The sequence below is a fragment of the Dama dama genome, chromosome 30 (genome assembly GCF_033118175.1).
Source record: "Dama dama isolate Ldn47 chromosome 30, ASM3311817v1, whole genome shotgun sequence".
In the NCBI taxonomy this organism is placed as follows: Eukaryota; Metazoa; Chordata; class Mammalia; order Artiodactyla; family Cervidae; genus Dama; species Dama dama.
Genome location: NC_083710.1, coordinates 67,373,912 through 67,397,197, shown reverse-complemented (window position 1 = coordinate 67,397,197; position 23,286 = coordinate 67,373,912). Strand labels below are relative to the sequence as shown.

General features: G+C 39.2%; 1 protein-coding gene across 1 annotated transcript in view; it reads right to left on the bottom strand.

Annotated features, from left to right (window-relative positions):
- The window catches only part of GPC5 (glypican 5), a 790,871-nt gene that overhangs the window by 426,022 nt on the left and 341,563 nt on the right, over positions 1–23,286 (bottom strand). The window lies entirely within an intron of this gene.

Here is a 23,286-nt window from a genome sequence, read left to right as displayed (position 1 = left end):
AACCCCAATATGACTGTATATGGAGATAGGGCATTTAAAGAAGTAATTAAACTTACATAAGATACTATGGGTGGGTCTTAATCCACTGACCAGTGTTCTAATGAGGAAGAGACACTATGGGTACATGAATTCAGAGAAAAGGCCATGGGAGGACACAGCAAGAAGGTGGCAATTGCAAACCGAGGAGAGAAGTCTCAGAAGAAACCAAACCTGCCAACACCTTGATCTTGGACTTCTAGCCTCCAGACCTGTCAGAAAATCCATTTCTGTCGTTTAATCCAGCCAGCCTGTGTTATTTTGCTACAGCTGTCTTAACAAACTAACAGAATAATTAAACCATTTGATAAACAACAATAGACTTCAGATTTGCAATATGATGAAGATGAAAAAAAAAAAAAAAAAGATGAGAAACTGGAATTGGAGAGTCCCAAACAAGGAAAATAGATTTTTCTTTGGATTCATGTTTATTTGAATATGAAAGTGATTTTAGTATATTTGTGTGTGAAAAGGGAAGAAGATAAAGTTATGTGGTCATTCACTTGTTCCAATTCTCTACCTTCTGGGCACAAAAGTCCTTTGACGGTAGCTTTTGCTATCTGACTTCTAGATGTATACACAGAAGTTCCCTCCAGGCTTAAGCTTTGTGGACCAATGTGGCTTTGCCAGCTTCTGTTTCCCTTTTCCCTGGTGACAGGCAATGCTTCAGATGGCAGTTGCTCTGTCACTCTAAGGCCTAAAGCCAGGGCAGCCACTCTTAGGCATTGCTCCTGCTGACCTGAAATGGGCATATATGCATGTATGTATGTGTGCTCAGTTGTGTCTGACTCTTTGAGATCCTATGGAATATAGCCCATCAGGCTCCTATCTCCGTGGAATTCTCCAGGTAAGATTACTGGAGTGGGTTTCTACTTACTCCTCCAGGGGATCTGATCCAGGGATCAAACTCATGTCTTCTATATCTCCTGCATCAGGGGAAACCCAAAGGTTTGGAACAAAAACAATTTTTTGGTTCTAAACCCAATGATGGGTGTCTCCCAAGAATGGCCTTCCCTCCCATTTCATTCTCCCATATATCTACGAATCCTTCAGGATCCAACAAATCCTCATCTCCTCTCTAAATCCTGGCCTGACCAGACTGTGAAGCTTTTATTGGTCCAGTGTGTTTCTCATGCCACACTTGGCATCTGTTCTATAGCCCTGGTTATCTGGTATAATTCCCCTGTCCGTCTGTCTGCTTCTCTGATTAAAGGGTGTGTTCTGTAAAGACAAGAGCTATGTCTGCTTTATATCCCAAGGGTTTAGACTACAGTTTGGTACCCCACAGGCACCCAACAAATTCTTGTTAAATTGGCCCCAGATGCACTGTTAGTTTTTAACAACTTCCAGAATTAGAAGTTTCCATACTAAATACATTTTTAAAAAATGATAATGATAGGGCTTCCCTGGTGGCTCATTGGTAAAGAATCTGCCTGCCAATGCAGGAGACATGGGTTCCCTGGTCTGGGAAGATCCCACATACTGTGGAACACCACAACTATTGAGCCTGTCTCTGAAGCCCGGGAGCTGCAACTACTGAGCCCTCAAGCTGAGACTGCTGAAGCCCTTGCACCCTGAGCCCATGCTCAGCAAGAAGTGATGCCCTTGCAATGAGAACCCTGAGCACTGCAACTAGAGAGTAGCCCCCACTCGCCCAACTAGAGAAAAGCCCAGGAAACACCAAAGACCCAGCACAGTCAAATAAACAAACACATTTTTTAAAATGATAATGATAGTTTAAAGTCTTTAGAGAGCATGACTGACTTGAGAAAATTTAAATTAGGAGATCTGCTTCAAGACTGGGGAGAAAGATCAGAAGGACCTTTCTGGTGTGTTATATTAGCAATTGGAAGAAATCCAGAGGGCAGGGCTACAAACTGTCCCAGGTTCTTCCAAACAGGTTCAAGACAGAGTTTCCCTCTACATGTTATTGTGTTAATCACTCAGTCGTATCAGACTCTTTGGGACCCCATGCACTGTAGCCCACCAGGCCCCTCTGTCCATGGGATTTCCCAGGCAAGAATACTGCAGTGGGTTGCCATTCCCTTCTCCAGGGCTCTCTCTATATACATATATATGTGATGCCAAAGTTAGCATATAGGGCATACATTAATATTTGATCACACTGCTGTGTAAGATACCCATCATAATTAATACATTATAGACATGCTATAATATAAAGACAAGTGTTAGAAAAAGACTTAGAGACCACTTGATCCAGTAGTGTTCTGCCCTAAATACACTTTATCATCACCAAGTAAGCACAAACTGTGCACCTCAATTTCTCCCTCAGACATTCAGATTTTGTGTTTGGGATAGGACCCTGGCATCTGGGTTTTTTAAAAAACTTGCTACAGGATCCTAACGTGCAGTCTCTTACTTTATAACTAAGGAAATTGAAAACCAAAGAAGTGAAAGGACTTGTGAAAAGTGACAAAATTAGTTCTTTGTTAAGTCAGTTATTTAGTCAGGCATTTAGTCTCAACACAGATCTCAAAATTATTTTCATTAATTAATTAATAAAAATGCCATCACTTTGCAATGTAGGGCAGATATGGGATGTTTGACAAATCAAAGTTGAAAGAGTTTTTGTAGAGAAGAATATTTCCCTCTGTTTTTAAAATTTTACAGAAACCATCATGCTTTTTACAGAACACACTTTAGTTGTAGACCGGTAGACTAGAAAACAGATACATCACTTCTTCCTGCCACAATCTGGATTTAGAAAGCAACATGTTTACACAGGATTTATCTGTATCTCTTTACCAGTTTGAAATATATAGTAGGGAGTGGAGTAAATTCTGATCACTAACTAATGAACAGCTTTGCACACGGTGCTAACACAGGAAAGAGGGAAAATGCTGGAGCACAATTGTTCCTTCATAGCTTCCAGCCTTGTTTGCCCTGAGCTGACTGGAGGCAAGAGAGGAACATGGGCCAGCATAGTTAGCACTTCCTGGCTTCCCATGCCCTGGAGGCCAGCAGTGCCAGAAAGGTCTCCTGATCCATCACATGGGGAAAAAATACAAAAGGAAATGCAATTCACCCTGAAGTTGTCATGTCTAGTTTGGTTGACACAGGAATGTCCAGATACGACTCTTAAACTAAGTGACACTTTCAACTGTCTTTACCATCATCATTCAACTTTAATCATTTTTGAGACACAAGGGAAGCCCAAGAATACTGGAGTGGGTAGCCTTTCCCTTCTCCAGAAGATCTTCCTGACCTAGGAATCCAATTGGGGTCTCCTGCATTGCAGGTGGATTCTTTACCAACTGAGCTATCAGGGAAGCCCTTAATGACAAAAGTAAAGTATCTTTCGGTGAGTGGTAAAATAATTAAAAGGCACATGAAGAATAAATTCATAGTTGTCCCTCTGCGGTATTTCCATCGTGCCTCCTGAGGTAAGTAATGACAACAGCCCAGGGTGCTTTCTTCAGCTTCCTCTATGTACACCCTAACACATAACAAAAAACAGAGATATCAAGATAGAGATGGTTTAGTTTTATAAAACTAAGACCAAGCTATACACATAAATGCAACTGACTTTTCTTGCTTGACAATATTTCATGAACTTTTTTCAGGTTAATAAATCTAGATCTTACTTATTTTTATATAGCTATATACTATTCCAAACTCTGGATACAACAATGCTGGTATAATTTATCAAAATTTCCCACTAAGCCAACTTTTCCTTCTTAACTTATAAGACTGACATGTTCCTCATATGTGGTATTTGAAGAGTGATAACCACACGTTTCAAACTTTGCTGATGTTTCAGGGAGCTGTTTTCACTTAAGCATATGGCTCCAATCTACATTTGATTTTGCATTTTGCTTCATGAGACATTGCTGGAAACAGAGCTATGTTCAAAAGGCACACCTCTAATCTTAGGTCTTCATCTAGTGGGCATTTGTTTCCACTTTAAAACGTTTATCAACTGTCACATAGAGCACTTCCTCGCCCTTTTTCCCTTGAACACATTGTAAAAGAGACTATTTCTCATTTTGAGTAAAGCTAATTATCTGAAAAAGTGTTGGAGAAGAATCTGATTTTCGAGTGGAACTTTTGTCTGCGGAATGTTTCAGAACACACGTTTCTGTAGTTAATGACATATATCGATTTTTTTTAGCCCTTACATCAGTCCACACATTAATACAGAACCCAAATTAAAAGCAGTACCTCTCACACTGTTTGAAAATATCTGTAGAACAAAGGTCAAATGTGCAGTTTGCTAGTTAACGGCCTGAGGCAGAGTTAAGGTTAATGTGGCACTAATGAACAGTCTCAAACCTGTGGACGGGTCTGACCATGGTTGTCAAACAGGAGATATTTAAAGTGTCAGTCTCCTGCCTTGCAGAGGAAATACATAATCACATGTTTCTAGATAAGGGCTATTTTCCCTAGCAATTCTGTATTTCATCATTTGACTTAATTTTCAACAAAGTCATTCTATTTGACAAAATATTTGCATAGATCTTAAGAAGAGATTTTTAAAGATTTCTTTAGATTTCTGTTCTATGGCAATAAGGGTTATCGTTGTAAAGACTTGAAAATAAGTAAATACATGCAGGAAGGTTGGCTATCAGGATACTGAAGTCAAGTTTGCTGGCCCCTTTTTACACAGGCTTCATGATGCTGGGAGAGATGTGGGGAGAGGGTGAATGTAACACAAAGAAACAAAGCAATAAATGGCACCAGCACATTTTATCACAAATGGAAATGTTTCAAGCACATTGCATTCATATTTGATTTAGAAAGAAAATACTGTCTTTTCTAAAATAGTACCTTGTAAACTCTGCTCTCTGAACCACACCTGAACCCGCTGCTCATGATGAAAGCTGAGACCTCAGAACTGGCACTATGCTCCAAGAGTCTCTTCTGACTAAAATGACTGCAGGTTTCTCCCTCCTGATAGGAAATCTTCTTGTTCACGAGACAGGATTTCCCTACCTTCTCTAAAGGGCTGAAGGGGTTGAAATAGGTGGGTGGGCTGGGGGGCACCAGAGAAAATGATGGGAAAGAGCACAGGAAACATGCAACATGCCGACATCCTCCCATCTTCTCTGCAGAGGATTCTTTTCTGACAAGTGCTGCGTGTTTAGGGCTCCCTGGTGGTGGTTTTATACTAGCCCTGAGCTGGACAACGATAGCCACCTATACAATTGATGTCTATTCTTATTTTTCAATATTCCTCAGATCCAACGTGTTACTACCTAATGTCCCAGTAAAAAGCATCCTTTCTGAAAACATCCTCCTCTAAAAAGAGTGATTTAAACCCGATGTCAAATCTAGGTTTGCAAAACAAGGTCTCATCTCATTTTCCCATGTCATAAAAATGTACGTCAAAAAGGACCAACTCTGTACTCTATTAAAAAAGAACTTTAAACAAAGACCTTAACTCATTTGTAAAAATAAATACAGGGCCAAACATCCAATATTTAAATAAACTGGATAATATAAAACTGAGCATCTGTCCCAAAGGAGATATAATTTCTCTTATCTCATAACTTTGTGTTCATTTTAATAAAAATATGCAATCATTTACTCAGTCAACTAGTTGAAAGAAGCATGCTATTAATTTTACAATAGGGAAAAAAAAAGTCTAGGACCTAACTGAGTCAAGACCAATAAGAAGGTTTAGTCAAACAGAATATTTACAAATCTAATGACTCCAATATAGGTCATTTATACAAAGAAACATTATAACTGCATTTTGAGATTCAGGATTTTATGTCAAAACTTGAATCTTACTTTCTTTTCCAGTAAGATGTTTCCTGTGCTTGCTAACATTTTAACAATTAACTCCATAACTTAGGGGCCAAAAAAAGAAAAAAACATTCTGGAAAATATTTTCCTCTCTCAGCATCAGAACATTAATGAAATACTTTCACTTTAATAGTCTGCCAATAATTGGGCTTCTTCCTATTTCCTTTTCTTTCCTTTTTTATTTAATGACTTAAATCAGATATTCCTGGTTACCTCCATCCACAAATTTGTCTGATAGTTAATATATGCCTTGTACAAATTATTCTCACTTGCATTTTTACTTACTGTATACCTCTCAGTGCAAATATTTGCGGTTCCTGGATTCCGATATAAAGATGGGCTTTAAGATCAGGAAATCTGTAGTTAACAAGGCTCAAAGAAAATAAATTATTTTAGTCTTCAATTATATTACTACTATTCTAGTAATTCTCATTTTGGAAAAAATGAATTTTGAATATCATATGTAACCCAGATATTATTGTATTTCCAACTTCTGAAAGGTGGCACAGAATACTGAATGATGTATAATCACATCTACCCAATTATGACATCTAAAATACTGTGCACATGATCAGAATCAAAGTAATACATCCTTCCATTATGATTATTCATATATATCTTTGTTTACATTTAGCTTACATTGCAAAATGTAGGCAAAGCAAATACAATAAAATATTATAAATCCTTTGGATTCACTCAATATGCAGGATGTCAAAGTTGCAGTGTTCCATGTCTAACAAGATTCTTACTGAAGAAGAGTCAAACTAACACAGTCAAAAGAATGTCTTAAATTGTTAATCTTCAAAAGTCATCAACCAGAATAAATCATATTATTTGGAAGAAAATTTGATCTGCATGTCTGTAAGTCTATGAATATAGGCTTAAACAGAAAAAATCATCCCAGAACTACCTTCAAATTTTCATCAGTTGTACAAATTTCACATATGATTCTGGAGACTATGGTGTTTCTGGAAATGGTTGAGATAAATGTGTGTCTTGGAGTGAAGATGAGAAAAATTGGAAAAAAGCAAAACTTCTACTAAATGATAAAATTAACTCTAAAAATATGTTTCTTCTATTTTGAGCACTACTATGTAAAAATTGGTAGCTTTATTAATTCTATTCAACATGCAACTGGATAAAAATAAGAATATCTCTTGGGTCTACCTACTCCCCGTTTCCCCCTCTTACCTGTATGCACGATTTGGACACTTTAAATGCTGATGATAGATTTAAACTGACAGAATATTGTTTGCAATGCAAACCCAAGAGAAGGAAAGAGCTCAGTGCTCCTGCTGGAGATGGAGCGCTCATGAGACTTCTAAGGACAACTAATTTTGCTACTTTAGTAAAAGAAAGAAGCCTCGTATTATCCCAATGAATGCCCCATAGATTCTGCTAAAAATTCTGATATATCTTTTATGCATGCCTATAAAAATCATCAATTTAAACACAACACAAATTTAAATCCTCCTCACCTCTTAAAAAATCTGAGTAAAAAGATGGGAGCTGAATTTGGGGTTCTTTTTAACTCCAGATGTTCACAGACTTTCCAAAGGAAAATGGATAAAACAGTCACCTTTTCTGGAAAGGAAGGAAGTTGCTTTCAGGTATATTAGATAAGGAAAATTTCATTGATAATTTGGTTTTCTTGGTGGGGGAATAATTTGAGCCACATAAATGAGATAAGCCTACAGTCTTTATTATAAAACACTACCAAAAAGCCTCTAAGCTCATCTGGCAAAGCTGTTATTTGCTGGGAAATAGAAGGTTTGTGGAGAATCAGTTAGAAAAGTGCCCAACTTAAAGGTCATTTTTCCTGTAGCTAAGAAATATATTTTATTCTTTTTGTAGTGAGAAATTTGGGGAGATTTATTTCTACTCACATTAACCTAAATTTGACAGTCTCAGTATTACAGATGTCACAGATTAACTTGAGGCCTAAAGCATTATGGACTATGGATGTAAATAACTTGAAGAATTTAGAATAAATCTCATGTTCCCTGATATAAGCCTATCCTTGTCTAAGCAAGCAAACTATGAGAGTTCTAACTGCAGACACTGATAACCACATAAGTTTGCTTCCTGTAATTTTCAATAATTGTCACCATCAAAACAAAAAGCGAGCAGCATCCATTGGACACCAAACCTCTAAGACCATCACAATTTCAATTTCTAGTTTACAGCAAGCAGTTGGAGCCATCTCTCCTTCCAGCACAAATACTGTTGACAGTTACATATCCTATAGTTTGGATATAGTTTCAGATATTTCATGAAATGGTCATTAATTTATCCATGAACATCTAAAATGTAGAAGTCGGTTTGAAGTCGTTATTTTTAATAATCAGCTTAAGTGGAGCAATTTGCTTCTCCGTGCAACAAAATTTTACATGTATTTGTTTATGAACTCTCTTGTTCTGAGAGATTTTATCAGGTTCTCTGTGAGATACATGACCCACAAAAGGTTAAGCACCACTAGCCTAAACTTTTGCCACATGTTTGCTCTGCCTTCTGGCATTCCTTCTTCCTGCGTGCCTGGGTTTTGACCCCAGGGGTCCTGCTCTCCATTACTCACCAGGGCTTGACGCTGGCCTGCCTTGTGCTCCTGTTTTTTTAGCCCTGCTCTGGCCTGGCCTCTCGCCCTCATCCAAAGGCATGCCTTGACCTGCCCTGCTCCGGGTGCCCTCACTGCCACTGCTCACTAAGTGCTGTTTTAAATTAAACAGCGATGTTCTCATAGTAGGGAACATGACCTTTATTTTAGTAAATTAAACTTACAGGTAATAAATATCCATGGCACCTCAAAGAAGCACTAACTTCCTTTTAGGAAATAGATTGGAAATTGTTTTCTCCAGTCCTACAAATGCCAATAATTTTTTACTTAAAGAGCTGACTTTTTCCTGAACTGTGGATACTTTCATCCACTGATTATGTGTATATACAGCTCATTAAGCTCAGTGTCTCAATGATGACTTACTCATATAAATGAATACATGTATCCAAACACACATCAAGAATTTTAAAAATTAATTGTGCTTTCACTAATAAAGTATTTGACAATGCAGCTATGAATTCATGTATTTTAAGCTAACTCATCCTATTTAATAAAGCTAACTGAGCCTTCCGAGCTGTCTTGGCAATCATACTAAATATCATATTGAGTGTTCTTCATTCAGTATATGTTTAAAATGTTTCCTATTGTAATTTACTTATTTTTACCATATCACTGTGTTCTTTTGAGATGTACAGGGATAAATTAATTTGCTTTCATAGACAGACCCATCCTGAATAAGAATGATGCCCTGATTCATTCCTCTCCTTAAACTATGCAATTTCAAATGTCCTTTTTACTTTTCATCCTCAACAAATAAAATTGTCTAATGTTCCAAGTGGTAAAATCCTCACTCAAATCAAGATTTAATAATCACATTAGAATGGAACTTCCTGTTGATACAATATCTCAATTCAGTTCTGAAGAGAAAATAAAGAGAAACAAAAACTCATAAAACAATTTAAATTATATTTTGTTTCCAACATTAAAAATCCAGGATATTCTAAAATTTCTCCTTCCTGCACCTTTAGATCAAAATCACCTATGACATTAAAAATATTTTACATTTACTAAGACCTAACACAGTCTCTACTATCCCTGATACACACTAATGCATGCAGCCCATCCCCTTAACTGGCATATTCTTAAATGAGAAGCTTGGCTAATTGGAATGCTTGCTGTAGAACAGATGGGGCATTGGTGTTGAGACTCTGCCTTAATTTACTGTCCTGGGGTTTTCCTAATTACCCACTTAATTGGCACAGCCACACCGCTTTGAAATAATAATGTACAGCTAATTATCACCGATTTAAGCTTGCTAATAGCTTATTCTTACCAGCTAACTTCAAGAAATCAAGCAGAGAGCAGGAACTGCCACAGCAAAAGCACTCTGCCCAGGCTGGTTTAGATGGTTATCTGAGTGTGATGGTCTTCACAGCTGTGTTGACTTGGTTTCTGCCTAGGGAAAGCTAAATAGTGATGCTTTGCTAGATGTTTAAAGGCATAGTAGCTTTTCCTTACCTTTGTCAACTTTCAGAGACCTCCAGAACTGGTATGTATCAATCATTCCAAGTCTCCAATTAGCTCATTACTTGCACACTACATACATGGGAAAAATTGGGTAGCCTAAATAAGTATTGTGTTGGCCAAAAAGTTCATTCAGGTTTGGAAACACCCAAATGAATTTTTGACCAACAAAATGCATCTCCAAAACGTGATAAAAAAAATAATAATGATAAACTATAGATCAGCTCCTCTTTTTCCAGACTCCATCAACAAGCTTAGCACAACCCTTAGATCTAGAGACAAACTTTAATAAGTAAATTTGCTTCTTCAAACGTTACAAACAGAAGAAGGCAATGTTTTAACAGAAGGAAGAAGAAGAAGGAAAAAAAAAGACAAAGAAGTTAGGAACTTAGGAATATAGAGAGAAATATCAATATTTAGGATAGGTGATGATACTTCTACCTTTGCTGTTGTTGTTCACTTACTAAGTCATACCCAACTAGTTGTGACCCCATGGACTACGGCACTCCAGGCTTCCCGGTCCTTCACTATTTCCCTTAGTTTGCTCAAACTCATGTCCATTGAGTCAATGATGCCATCCAATCATTTTATTCTCTGTTATCATCTTCTCCTCCTGCCTTCAATCTTTCCCAGCATCAGGGTATTTTCAAATAAGTCAGTGCTTCACATTAGGTGGCCAAGGTATTAGAGCTTCAGCTTCAGCATCAGTCCTTTCGATGAATACTCAGGACTATTTCCTTTAGGATTGACTGGTTTCATCTCCTTGCAGTCCAAGGGACTCTCAAGAGTCTTCTTCAACAACACAGTTTGAAAGCATCAGTTCTTAGCGCTCAACCTTTTTTATGGTCCAACTCTTACACCTGTACATGATGACTGGAAAAGCCATAGCTTTGACTACATGAACCTTTGTCAGCAAACTGATGTCTCTGCTTTTGAATATGCTGTCTACTTTTGTCATACCTTGTCTCCCAAGGAGCAAACACCTTTTAATTTTGTGACTGCGGTCACCATCCACAGTGATTTTGGAGCCCAAGAAAATAAAGTCTGTCACTCTGCATTCAGTTCAGTCACTCAGTTGTGTCCTACTCTTTGCGACCCCATGAATCACAGCATGCCAGGCCTCCCTGTCCATCACCAACTCCTGGAGCTTACCCAAACTCATGTCCATCGAGTCGGTGATGCCATCCAGCCACCTCATCCTCTGTTGTCCCCTTAGCCTCCTGCTCCCAATCTCTCCCAGCATCAGAGTCTTTTCCAATGAGTCAACTCTACGCATGAGGTGGCCAAAGTATTGGAGTTTCAGCTTCAGCATCAATCCTTCAAATGAATATTCAGGACTTATCTCCTTTAGGATGAACTGGTTGGATCTCCTTGCAGTCCGAGGGACTCTCAAGAGTCTTCTCCAACACCACATTTCAAAAGCATTAATTCTTTGGCACTCAGCTTTCTTCACAGGGCCACTCTCACATCCATACATGACCACCACATAGCCTTGACTAGATGGGCCTTTGCTGGCAAAATAATGTCTCTGCTTTTTAATATGCTATCTAGGTTGGTCATAACTTTCCATCCAAGGAGTGTCTTTTAATTTCATGGCTGCAATCACCATCTGCAGTGATTCTGGAACCCAAAAAAATAAAGTCTGACACGGTTTCCACTGTCTCCCCATCTATTTCCCATGAGGTGATGGGACCAGATGCCATGATATTAGCTTTCTGAATGTTGAGCTTTAAGCCAGCTTTTTCACTCTCCTCTTTGACTTTCATCAAGAGGCTTTTTAGTTCCTCTTCACTTTCTGGCATAAGGATGGTGTCATCTGCATATCTGATGTTATTGCTATTTCTCCTGGCAATCTTGATTCCAGCTTGTGCTTCTTCCAGCCATCATTTCTCATGATGTACTCTGCACCTAAGTTAAATAAGCCGGGTGACAACATACAGCCTTGACATACTCTTTTTCCTATTTGGGACCAGTCTGTTGTTCCATGAAGTGCAGCGGCTGTGACGGACCATGCAGAAGCACAGCCAAGAGGAGCTACCCCACGTCTGAGGTCAGGGGCAGTGGCCGAGAGGAGCTACCCCACTTCTGCCTTAGTTCACACTTATTCTGCATTTCGGCCATTCTGCCATTGCAGAAAATGAAGAGAAACTAAAGAGCCTCTTGATGAAGATGAAAGAAGAGAATGAAAAACCTGGCTTAAAATTCAACATTCAAAAAATGAAAATCATGGCATCTGGTTCCATCACTTCATGGCAAAAAGATGGGGAAAAATGGAAATAGTGATAGACTTTATTTTCTTGGGCTTTGAGATCACTGCAGAGGGTAAGTGCAGTCACGAAATTAAAAGATGCTTGCTCCTTGGAAGAAAAGCTATGGACCAACCCAGACAGCATATTGAAAACCAGAGACATCACTTTGCCAACAAAGGTCCATATAGTCAAAGCTATAGTTTTTATAGTAGTCATGTATGGATATGAGAGTTGGACTATAGAGAAGTCTGAGTGCCAAAGAACCTGCAGAACCTGTAAGTGCTTTTGAACTACAGTGCTGGAGAAGACTCTTGAGAGCCCCTTGGACTGCAAGGAGATCCAATCAGTCAATCCTAAAGGAAATCAACTCTGAATATTCACTGGAAGGACTGATGCTCAAGCTGAAGCTCCAATACTTTGGCCACCTGATGGTAAGTGCTGACTCATTGAAAAAGATCCTGATGCTGGGAAAGATTGAAGGCAGGAGGAGAAGGGGAGGACATAGGATGAAATAGTTGGATGGCATCACAGACTCAATGGACATGAGTTTGAGCAAACTCTGGGAGATAATCAAGAACAGAGAAACCTGGTGTGCTGCAGTCCACGGAGTCACAAAGAGTTGGACACAGATGAGCGACTGAACAACAATATCCCACATTTATTTTAGGAACTTTTTCAGACGTGTCTAGGTCAGATCTCCTAGAGGCAGTACCTGAGACAGTGATGTGGATGCAGGGGATTCACTGAGGGACTGCTCTTAAGAGAGAGGCAATAGCAGTTAAGCAGTGATGTCGGTTCATCTTCAGTCAGATCCCACAAGGAGAGCTGCAGCATGAATTTCACCACATATTTGTTCCTACCACCTCGAGCAAAGGCAAGCCTTGTATCCCCCTGTGTAGATTAGTCATTGCCTGCAAGCTGTCACCAAGGGGGTGAGGTAGGTGGGAGTTTACCTCCTTCATCTAGGTGGGTGAGGTGGTATGACAGCCACCCTTCAGGATGATCCCCAGTAATTTTTCCTTCCTGCCTCTGTGTAGTCCCCTTCCACATGGATAGAACTGACCTGTAGAATCTTTAGAATATTGCAAAAATGACTATGTGGGACTTGGAGGCCAGATCATAAAAGACTCACCAGCTTCTGTCTTACTTTCTCTTAGATTGCTTGCACTGAGGGAAACCAGCCACAATGTAGGGAGAAAACTGAAGCAGTTCTGTGCAGCAGTCATTGTGACAAAAAAACAAGTCCCAGGGCTTCCCCGGTGGCTCAGTGGTAAAGAATTTGCCTGCCAATGCAGAAGACACAGGTTCAATCCTTGAGCCAGGACGGTTCCACATGCTGCGAAACAACTAAGTCTGTGTAGCACCACTATTGAGCCGGTGGCTCTAGATCCTGTGCTCCTCAACAAGGGAAGTCACTGCAATGAGAAGCCCTTGCACCACCAGAGAGTAGGCTCCCCATAGCTAGAGACAAGCCTGTTCAGCAATGAAGACTCAGCACAGCCTAAAATAAATACATTAAAAAAAAAAAAAAAATGAAGTCTCCTGCCAACAGCCATGTGAGTGAGCTGTCTTGGGAGATAATCACTCCAGTCCCACTCAAGCCTTCAAACTGACTGCAGCCCCAGCTGACAGAAGGCTCCTATGTGTTGAGGGCAATGCCCCAGATAATAAGGCAGCTGTGCATCATCAGCCAGGACACAGTGGCCAGGAAGCAGGTAAAATGACCAGGGAAAGGGATGCGAACAGGGCATCAGCAACATTCACGGCCTTAGTTACCTTTCACATTAGATGTTTCCATCAAACCCTTCATGCTACTTAATGGAATACCATGTCACAAACGTAACTGTGGCTTGGACATTTACAGTTTTAAAAATATAGCTGGCAACAACTTGAAGTTCTAGACCTAGTGAAAATATTCTTGAAAAATGAAGGTAGTTTGAAACAACAGCTGAGAGAATTCATCACTAGTAATAAGCAATGAGAGATGAGTACTCAGGCTAAAGCAAAATAATTCTGGATGAACTCATGGAACTTAAAAAAAAAAAAAAAAAGCACCAGAAAGAATATGTGAGTAATTACAGGTAAATATTGACTACTTAGGGCTTCCCTGGTAGCTCAGAGGGTAAAGAATCTGCCTGTAATGCAGGAGACTCCAGTTCAATTCCTGGGTTGGGAAGATCCCCTGGAGAAGGGATAGGCTATCCACTCCAGTATTCTTGGGCTTCCCTGGTGGCACAGATGGTAAAGAATCTGCCTACAATGTGGGAGACCTGGGTTCAATTTCTGGGTTGGGAAGATGCCCTGGAGAAGGGAACAGCTATCCACTCCAGTATTCTGGCCTGGAGAATCCCCATGGACAGAGCCAGTGGGCCACAGTCCACGTGTTCACAGAGTCAGGCATGACTGAGTGACTAAGCACAGCACAACATTGACCACTCAAAGACAAAATAACAGAAGGTCTTGGTGGTTGTTAAAATGTTGGTAGAAATAAGATTTGTTGACAAAAATAGCACAAATCCTAGTAAGAGAGTAAGTGTTAGTCACTCAGTCATGCCCAACTCTTTGCGACCCCATTGACTGCAGCCTACCAGGCTCCTCTGCCCATGAGATTTTCCAGGCAAGGATATTGGAGTGGGATGCTATTACCTTCTCCAGGGGATCTTCCCAACCCAGGGATCGAACCCGGGTCTCCTGTACTGCAGGCAGATTCTTTACCGACTGAGCTACAAGGGAAGCCACAGTAAGAGTAATGGAGTGAAACTGCTCTGAGGTGCTTATATTGTTCGATGAAATGGTAAAATTTTTCATTAAAATAGAAGGTAAAAATTGAAAGTGCATACTGTTATCTCTATGACAACCATTAAAAGAAGAATAAAGAAACACAAATATAAAAAGCTATTAAGACAAAATAATAAATACCAGCTAAACTCAAAAGAAAACAAGAGAAACCAACAAAATATTGTAAAGCAATTATCCTCTAATTAAAAATAAATGAATTTTTAAAGAGAGAAAATAACCAAGACAAGAAGGTACATGTTTACAAAAAAAAAAAAAGAAGAAGAAGGAAAGATAGAAGGAATAAAGAAAAATATAGTGTAAAGTTAAAAACAGATAAAAAGATGATAGCCTTACTTCAGTATATTACATGTCACTGTAAAACACTGTAGAACCAACCTAATATTGAGTCATTTATATCAAGGACAAAACAGAGATGGTCAGCACAGATGTATAAAGGAAACTTAACCTAACCTTACAGGAATTGACGGCTCTTTTCATGAATTGACAGAGGACACCAGCCAGTCCCCCAAACACCAAGTCTTTTCAGGCCATCTCTGAACTTCCTGCTCCCCTAATTCAGTTACCCTCATCCAAATAAGAAAGAAGACCAGTAGGCAACCAATTAGCTGAAAAAAACAAGTAATCTCCATATTTATCCGTAAAATCCTTTAGTCTGTTAGCAACTCAAAACTCACTGCTCTCATAGCCTTGACTTTCCAGTTTTGCAGGATGCAATTCTTGTAATAAACTCATCTTTCTGCCTTTTATTCTTAATTCAGTACAGAGTTTGCTTTTTGACACCATGGCCTAAATGTGCTAAGTTGCTTCAGTCACCGCCAACTCTGTGCAACCTCATGGACTGTAGCCAGCCAGGCTCCTCTGTCCATGGGTTTCTCCAGGCAGCAATACTGGAGTGGGTTGCCATGCCCTTCTCCATGGGATCTTCCCTACTCAATCACTCACGAGTGATTGAACCTGTGTCTCCTACATCTTCTGCACTGGCAGTTGGATTCCTTACAACCAGCACTGCCTGGGAAGCCCAAGGGAACAAGAGCCAATCTGCAAACTTGAGGCCTGATGGCAGCCTGTCACCTGGGGGCAGAGGATGCTGAGAACTTGCCTGTAGGAGGCTGGAGAGCCATGGGGTCAAGATCTTGCAGGGCCTGTCAAGCCTTGGACAAAACATCCCACTTAAAAAACAAAAACTTAATCATTGTTTAGTAAATATTGTTGGCTACCTCACCTCAAAGAGATCAAATTAGTTATGTCAAAAATGGTTATATAAATATAACCTCAAAAGAATTATTTGAATAATGGAAAATATATAAATTAAACTCTTTCTCTGCCACAAAGACCTCAAAATATACATGTTTTAAGTCATGTGCCATAAATCTACCATAATTTTAAACAACAGAATTTTTTTTGACAAGATATGCCAATTAAGAAACTAAATCTAAATTATAACAATGTAATTTTAAAAGACTATGGCTTATTTAGGGCTTCTCCTGCGGCTCAGCAGTTAAGAATATGCCTGCAGTGCAGGAGCGGCAGGAAACACAACTTCAGCCCCAGGGTTGGGAAGATCCCCTGGAGGGCATGGCAACTGCTCCAGTATTCTTGCCTGTAGATTTCCAAGGACAGAGGAGCCTGGTGGGCTACAATCCAAGGGGTCGCAAAGAATCAGACATGACTGAGGTGACTTAGCAGCAACAGCAGCATGACTTCTTTATACATAAAAATAGTTTCAAAGTTTTAGTAAATAAAATAGTGTTTATTTTCATTTACATGGTAAGAGTGTCAAAGACACTGCTGCATTTTACAAACTATATCAGATATAAGCAAGTTTCCCAGGGATACCTCCTAGGAAGGTGGACTCTAGTGTATATGAGTTTCACCAGGTACAGCAAGCCTCTTGCCAGAATGGCTGTAACAGGGCACCATTGATGATCCACAGAGACAAGCCAGTCCCATGAACAGACTGGCCATTGGAAATGGGAACCAAAAAGTAGCCATATACAGCACTATAAACATATCTTTGACTGAATCAATCTTTGTATTCACTATAACTTTCACCAAAACTCAAGATTAGAAAATATATTAGAAAAAATAAATTCCACAAACATCTAAGAAAATTTCGTAAAAGAGTAAATAAGAGAGCTCACAAGATTAACAAAATCTTTAAGAGCAAAAGAAAAAAATAGAAAATAAAAACAGGAAACAGCAATTTCATAGAGAGCTTAAAACAGGTCAGTGTATCTTTGGGAACTTTGAATTAGTATGAATCTTTTTTAAAAATTAGTGAGAAAAGGAAAATGATAGATTGTTTTAGAGCATCCCTTAAAATCTGCCTCAGAATTGAAAACTTAAGTTGGAACTTTACATGATATATGGCATATATAAAGATGCAGTCTCTGTGAATATTAATGTGAGAAACAAAACTATACTACTAGTATAAAAAACAGAATATATATTTTTCAATTGATGCAGGAAAGACATTTTTATACAAGAAAACGTATTTTATAAATTTAAGAACTTTTTTTTTACTTTTTAACTTAAAAAAATTTTTTTTCCATTTATTTTTATTAGTTGGAGGCTAATTACTTTACAATATTATAGTGGTTTTTGTCATACATTGACATGAATCAGCCATGGATTTACATGTATTCCCCATCCCGATCCCCCCCTCCCACCTCCCTCTCCACCAGATTCCTCTGGGTCTTCCCAGTGCACCAGACCCAAGCACTTGTCTCATGCATCCAGTTAAGAACTTTTAACAAAGATCACCTTAGACTAAATTACCCATAAACTCATTTTTGTAACATTTAACTGAAATATCATCTTAGATAGAACATGTTTTCACAGTTTAAAACTAATGAACAATATACAGAATATAAAAAGAAACTCCTACAAATGGATAAATTAAATTTTCAAAGGAATCTTGTAGGAAATTGAACAAACAGAAAAAAGGAAATTCAGAGAAGAAAGAAAAACAGAATTGTAGAAAATGATTAAAATTTTAAAACTATATTAGTTTGTATTAGTTAACTTACATAATTAAACTTTATTTGTTAACATATGAGCAATAAGAAACTAGCTCACCCATGAAATAAGAGTGGCATGTGAATTAACAAAAAAAGATAGTGCCAAAAAAAAAAAAGAAATCCTTGGAAATTAAAAAATGTCATTTTATTTAACATAAGAAATGGCCATCCTAACCCTCATGAGTTTGAGTAAACTCCGGGAGTTGGTGATGGACAGGGAGGCCTGGCATGCTGCAATTCATGGGGTCGCAAAGAGTCGGACACGACTGAGCGACTGAACTGAACTGAAGTGAACCCTCATCTAAGCCTCCACATGCTTTCACTATAGTAATAGTAAGGCTGGGTTCTCCTGAGAAGATCCTTGCACAAGTCCAACCTTTAAATAGCATAAATCTTCCTTCACGTCTTCCCTTAAGGGACCTGTGGCCTTTTTGCTTCCCAGGAATACATACCAGCTCTCAGTTAACTATAATCCTAAAGACCCAGAATGCCATTCTACTCTCTCTATCTGACTGGGGCTTACAGAGGTCAAAGGGAGTTTAAATTTTAGGCTCATACTGGGCCAAGTGAGTCCACAGAAGTTTGTCTATTTCACATTTCAGAATATGTTTTTAGAAGACACACAGTCCCCATACTGGTTCCTCAACTCATGGAGAAAGGGCCAAACTGAAGTCCCTAAACCTACCTCTTGTACAGAAGTAGTAAAACAAAGGACTATCATATCTGTACTGGTTCTGATACCAATTCCAGTAGAGAACTGGTATAAGAGAGGATACCAATTGGTAGAGAGGAAGTAGGGGACTCCACACCAGCAAAAGTGATTTTTCCACAGCAGCAGGGTGTCTGAAAATCCACCTCAATTCTGACACTATATACTCAGAAATGGCATCAGATTCCACAAGTTAACACCTCAGCCCTACAAGACGGTGCCCCCTACTATCACACACACATACACACACACTTCAGATGGCAGTCTCAAGTCCAGGTTATCACCTGTACTTCTGACCAACTGGCTGTAAATCACATGTTCCATGACCTCCTCCCCTCTTGGGTTTGATTAATTTTCTAGAGCAGCTCACAGAACTCCAAGAAATGTTTTACTTACTAGGTCAGCAGTTTATTATAAAAGGATATGGCTCTGGAACAGCCAGATGGAAGAGGTCACAGGGCAAGGTACTGGAGGATGGAACATACAGCTTCTTTTCACTCTCTCCTGGCAGGCCATTCACCCAGCAGTTCCAGGTACTCACCAGCCAGGATGCTCTCCAAAGCACCTTCTTTGGGGTTTTACAGAGGCTTCATTACACAGCTGTGATTGATTAACTCATTGGACACTGGCAATTGAGTCAACCCTGTGACCCCTTCCCCCTCACCAGAAGTTGGAAAGTGAGACTAAAAGTTTGAGCCTTCAGCAGTTTCCCTGCTGGTCCAGTGGCTAAGATTCTGTACTTCCACTGCAGAGGGTGTGGGTTCTACTCCTGGTCAGGGACTAAAATCTCACATGCTACTCAGCCAAAAAACTAAAAGTAAAAAAGAGAGAGAGAGAGAGCTTTGTGTTTTAAAAGTTCCGACCTTCTAATCACATGCTGACTTTCCAGATAGCCAGCCCCCATACTTAGGTGGGGTCCAAAAGTCACCTCATTAAGATAACAAAAAACATCATTCTGCTTTCATCACTTAGGAAGATCTAAGCATTTTAGTAGTTCTATGTCACAAATGGTGTCAAAGAACAAATATATATTTCTTACCTTATATCACACTATCACAATGCTTAGGAAATTGCTCAGTTTAGGGTCATGAAGCCAGGAAAAGTGTAATAATGGTGATCCTAACACCTCACCACTGACTTCACTTGCTCGGCCGGTCTGTGCACATGGGGTGGCCATGGAGAAAGGTTGGATTGTCATAACCAGAGTCAGAGTGACTCCCATTACATACTCCTTCCCATGTGTTGTTTGCTAGAGCAAATCAAAACATGTCCTGCCACCTGCTATCCAGATAATGATTTGACAAATGCTCTTCTCTCCTTACCAATTAGTAAGGACAATTAGAAACATTTCACTTTCAGCTGGCAAGAACAGTTACTCTTAGACCTCAAGACAATTCTCCCACTCCATGACAGACAAGAGCCACAGTCATCTAGACATCCTACAGGACACCAAGCTGATAATCAAATATTGATCACATTATCCTAGATAACTTAGGAGACAAGTGAATGACTCTGATGGGGAAAATATTGACATTTTGAGTGCTTGACAATTCAGCAGGGTTTCTAAATGTCTAGTAGTCTAAATCTAACTGGGATATTCTTCTAATTTAAAAGGCAAATCTCTGCACAGATAACCTAGGGCACAGGAAGAAGCACAGAAACTTTTGGACCCCTTTGCATGTTAGAGAAAACATATTACACACATATTACAACATAGCATGCTGCTATAACTCATTTATAAAATATTACCAAGCTGCTCCGACGTTCAGTCCAGATGACCTAGTTCATCTATTCAATGGTAACCGATGCACTGGTGGCAAATAAACATGTTCTGCAGAGACTCCTGAAAGCACCATTAGAAGAATCAAGTAAAGACATCAAGAGTTTTGGAGTAAAGTCATCTTTTTTTCTTTTATTGAACACTATTTTTGGTTAGTTGGTTGACTGGTCAGTTGGTGGATCTGTCACTCAGTATGTTGGTCAACTGATTGGTTTACAACTGTTCTCTGACAGAAACTGCACATTTGACCATAAGCCAGCAAGTGATTCTGAGACCTGAGATGCCCATGAGGAGCTAAGTGCTATCTGATCTGCCAGGCTGTAAGATCAGGCTTGTGTTGAAGCAATATAACATCAAGGGGAAGTGAACTACTGGAAATCAAGCTCAAGCAGATGGAAAAAGCACAAGATGCCTGGAAGGTAGCCCAGACTCACTAAGTACCTATTCCTATGCTGCCCCCCCCCCCCGCAACTTCAATCAAAATTTATGACCTCATGGGGAAAGATCAGTTGATGAAAGGTAAATAAAATTCAGGTTGTGAAAGGAAAATCAAAATGGTATTTCCAAGAGAGCTTTCTAAAATGGAGCCAGGAGTCTGCTGAGGAAGCGTGATGTATGCATATTTCAGCCTGGATGGAATCTGACCTTTGACCACATATTGTCTTAATATAGGCACCCAAAATATCTGCCCAATGATACTCACCTCATCCTTACCCCAAATAACTTGTGACAGACTATCCACTCATTGAGCCCTAAAATAAAATAGAATTGAATCCTGAAATAGTCCTTAAGGAGATTTCCTTTCTTTCATCAGAATCAATCATAATTATTTCCAGACAACTTTAACAACCTTGGTGGCTTTTGTCTTTATAAGCCCCTGACTCTTTGCCCACCTTCAACAGTTTCATCCAAATCTGTGTCTCGGGAATTGCAATTCCTAAGAGCAAAATAAACTCTTTTCTTATTTGCAGCCTTCTGCATTGTTTGGTTAAAAAGTCTACCCTACAATAAGAAAGGATAAATAAAATTCAGGTCTAGTTAACGGATGCTGCTCTCTACTGAACCACTGCAGTTGTGTCGGACTCCTTGCAACCCAATAAACTATAGCCCACCAGGCTCCTCTGTCCACAGGATTCCAGGCAAGGATACTGGAGTGGATTGCCATGCCCTCCTCCAGGGGATCTTCCCAACCCAGGGATCAAACCCACTTCTCTTATGTATCTCCAATTGGCAAGTGGGTTCTTTACCATTAGCGCCACCTGGGAAGCCCCTATTTATGGGGATAAGTCTGCAGAGTATCTAGGCCTCAAGCAGAAATATACTATCACAGCAATTAAGTTCCATTCAGGAGTGGCAATAAAAAATGTGTAAAAATCAATGCTAAGTAGGCTCAAGTGCAGGACCTCTGGTTGTTCAAGAAATTAACCTATTATGAGCTTATGCTTATTCATAGGAAATGGCTAATGGTGACTGACCAGTCAAGAGTATAGGAACAGAGAGTTTGAAAGACTGGTGACATAGAGGTCTACTCAATGATCAGGATAGATTCTTATAAAACTTTCCGTTTCAATAAGCCCCCTCACTGTTCCTGAGTCATTTTGTAAACATTTCACCTGCATGGTCTTAGTTTGCAAGGGAATAAAACATGTTAAGTACTGGGTTTGGTCTTGGTTTTCCAGTATCAAGGTCATTTTGGTGGTGAAACTGCCATAACCTTTAGGAACTTAAGATCTTCCTTACATGGGTTTTACTATAAGAACCACCATAGCCAAAGCATGTGGTGCTGATGGTTTAGCTGCTAAGTAGTGTTCAACTCTCTGCAACCCCATGGATTGTAGCCCACCAGACCCCTCTGTCCATGGGATTTCCCAGGCAAGAATACTGGAGTGGGTTGTCATTTCCCTCTCCAGGTGGTATTCTCAACCCAGGGATAGAACCTGTGTCTCCTGCTTGGCAGGTGGGTTCTTTACTACTGAGCCACCGGAAGCCCAACCAATGGATATGAATTTCTCAAATGCAAGAAATGACTACTGATCACTATAAATACTAAAACTGAAAAAAGAAAACTACCCCCCCCCAAAAAAAAAATCACAGCTACTTTACATGCAAACATTGTGCTAACTGTATTGCTACTGTAGCACATAGCCAGCAATAGCTCAGTTCTTTATCCCTTGCTTATAACCCAACTGAGGAGAGGATGAGGCAAGTAAGAGCACTATTCCAAAAGGAAATAAACTGATTTACATTATAGAGAGTAAATCTATGTAAAATACTAGAGTCTCCAAAAGGCATTGTTAGAAATAATTGTTTGAATTAATAAACAAATACATAATTCTGAATTTCAGTTCAATTAAAAACTACTGAGAAACTGATATTTGCCATTGTACTGGTCAACTGAATACCAAAATAAATGTTCCCTCTAGTATTAAACAGTTTTTAGTTTAATCACCAATTAACCAAACGGATACTAATGATGGGCACAGCATAGAAATGTGAGTTACAGAAGCAAGCCACTAAATCAATGCTTATAATTTTGAGTCAACAGATAGCAATTTTCAGCATTCAAGATAAAAGGTATTGACATTATTTTCTTTTAACAGATACCTAACATTCAGTAACAGTTATCACATCATTTATATGAACACTCTTTGTCTTGCATTCTGTCCAATATAGTAGTCATTAGTTACATGTAAAACTTTAACTAAAATTAATTGAAATTATGTAACATTAAAAATTCAATCCTCAGTCACACTACTGCTGCTGCACTAGCCACATTTAAATTTTTTGTGTGTGTGTGCTAAGATCACTTACCTACCATGAGATCTACCCTCTTTATAAATTCTGAA